We start from the raw sequence: 2,838 nt of genomic DNA on the forward strand, positions 1-2,838 counted from the left end.
CACACATGAAAAATGAATATGCTTGTCACTGAAACATGTATGTATATATATATATATAACAAGAAAAAAAAAAAAGAGAAAAAAGGAGAAAAATAAAGACCATATGGTTTTGTGACCCAAAAACAAATATAAATTTAACATGAAAAAAAAAGAGAAAAAGATAGACCAAGTAAGGAGCAGATGGGAAGAAAAAGAGAATTTATATTATTTAAAATAAAACGAAAAGCAACCACAGTAAAAGAGAGTTTATGTGGGAGGTTCTAGGTTCGATGCTTCAAGTTGGTGGGCTTGTTTGACTGTAGTTACGATCAGGATGAAATTCCTCATACTCTCTCTTGGTCTTTAGGGGATAGATAATCGTAGCTCATCATCAATTATCCCCATTTCTTATGAAAAAATAACAAAAAATAATAAAAAGAAAAGCAAACGGTGGATGCAAAAGAGAGTCTCAAAGCATACTCTACTAATGCATTCCCACATGGGGGAACAAAATAGCTGAACCGCGTCCCTCTCTCTCTTACGGCATTTGCACCAATCATGCTTCTTTATATATATTCTTTTTTCCTTTTTCTTCTTTTCCTTTTTTATTTATTTACTAAATTTTGTTTCTAGAGAATCATATAAGCCCAACACCTATGCTTTTATGCACCACTCACATTCGTTTCTCTTAAATTTTGGAGCTAGGTAACCCCTCTATCATGGCAAACCAAATCAACATAGAGAGTGATGCTCAAGAAAACCTTCTCCCCTCCTTCACCTCCACCTCACCTCCTCCACCTCCTCCTCCACCTCTTCCTCCTCCACGATAACGACAAATTTCAATTCATTGGCAGATCATAAAACCACACAAGTTTCTCTAAATTCAGATAATTGTACATCAAAAAAAGGGCAAAAGCCAAACAATGAGAAAGAGCAAGGCAACAAGAAGAAGAGGCAGAGGACCACTAGTGATCACAGTGATGGCAAGCACCCGACGTACTGCGGCGTAAGAATGCGCAGTTGGGGAAAATGGGTGTCGGAAATCCGCGAGCCGAGGAAGAAATCGAGAATATGGTTAGGGACATACCCAACTGCTGAAATGGCAGCCAGGGCTCATGATGTGGCAGCTCTAGCCATCAAAGGTGCTTCTGCTTATCTTAATTTCCCTGAATTGGCTCAAGCACTTCCCCAGCCAGACTCCAAGTCTCCAAAGGACATCCAAGCTGCTGCTGCCAAGGCAGCTGCAGCTTCTGCTGCAAGGCAGCTGCAGCTTCTGCTTCTGAGGAAAAGCAGCTTATATGTGAAGCAGAAACTAAAGAAGCGGAGCCCAAGCTCCCTATATCAACAAATTCAACATTGTCCAATGCTCAAGAATCAAGTAGCACTTGTGCTTCTGGTTCAACAGATTACGATGATGAGAAATTGTTTGACCTACCAGATCTTTTCATGGATGGAAAAGATGGAAGTGATATTTTTTGCAATTATTCTTCTTCAACTTGGCATTTGTGTGCAGCTGACACTGGATTCAGGCTAGGGGACCCATTCTTATGGGAGTATTAGTTAGCCAGTAAAGATTAAGGACTGTATTTTTCTCTTTTTTATTTAATTTATTTTTATCAAACATAAATAATTAAGCTTCAAAATTGATCACATTTGGTCACTTCATGTTCCAAACATAGACACCAGGCCAAATTCAGATGAATTAATTGTGTGCTCCTCTAGGGTCAATTGTGTTATAGCATTCATGAGTTGCATCAGTTGATCAAGATAATGTGAATAAATTAATTGAGTTAGGCCAATTGTGCTACCGCACAAGTTGGTTAGGTTTGTCGCACAATTGGTTAGGTTAGTTGGCCGTGATAGCATGGATGAATTAATTTGTGTATTAACCCAATTGTGTTATTGTAAATGTTAGTTAAGTCAGTTGGTTAAGCAGTATGTTTGCTGGCTTGCACCCAAATCCGAATCCTCCTCCTTATAATTTTTCAATAAATTATGATTAGTTACGTTGCTTATAATTGGCCTTGGAAAAGAGGAAAGAGCATGATATTTATTCTTTATCCCAATGTTAGGTTACTATTTGCATGGTTGTAGATAGGACTACTATTTGAAGGGAAAGGTTACGATTAAGTCACATTAATATTTCTTGTAAATTTTTTAATAGTTAAAAGAAAACAAAAAGTAATATATAAGAGAATGAGAGTAAAAAAAAAAAAAAAATGAGAAAAAAAGGAGAAAAAAATCCTATACTCCTTCAATTTCATGGGGTTCAGAGAAGTTGACCATAAAGTTAGCTACCTTGCTAGATTTAGATACTTCACAGTTTTTAAGCTATTTAATGTTAAGTGACTTTAAAATGCTACCCACCTTCTAAGGTTTATACTAAATATTACCCTTCTTTTTCGTTTTTCTTTCTTTCATTTTTCAATTTCTCTCTCTTTTTATTGGAAAGATACTTGGAGATGAAGTGCATAATGTACTAATGATATCTTTATAATTAGTTTTCCTTTATTATCTAACTTTATGTAATTATTTTCTGAATAAGCGATAATATTTACACAAATGGGTGGGGAAACACTACTTTAGTATTGTGTACTAGGATCATTGTCGAAATTTTCTTTTTGCTAAATAGTAAACTACCCATTTTTCAGCTAAGTTTACAAGGTTACTTAATATTCAAATTCAACGATTAGAGAGATAATTTCTTCCATTCTATGTGTATAAAATAATAAGCTAAACTACAAGAGGCGCATAGAATCAACCATAAATTTATTGTTACTCACAATATAAGTTCTCGTCTTCAAATTTTAATTTAGTAAGAAAAAATTGAGCAAGAAAACATAATTCTACAAAATTATC

The 2,838-nt window shown here is 35.1% G+C and overlaps 1 pseudogene; it reads left to right on the forward strand.

The window, feature by feature from the left end:
* Positions 1–506: 506 nt before the first annotated feature.
* Positions 507–2,313, forward strand: LOC125480711 (annotated as a pseudogene).
* The last annotated feature ends 525 nt before the right edge of the window (positions 2,314–2,838 follow it).

Source organism: the organism of the source record quoted next, unplaced genomic scaffold (genome assembly GCF_019419815.1).
Source record: "Pyrus x bretschneideri cultivar Hongxiangsu unplaced genomic scaffold, Pyrus_bretschneideri_v1 Contig35, whole genome shotgun sequence".
Lineage (NCBI taxonomy): Eukaryota > Viridiplantae > Streptophyta > Magnoliopsida > Rosales > Rosaceae > Pyrus > Pyrus x bretschneideri.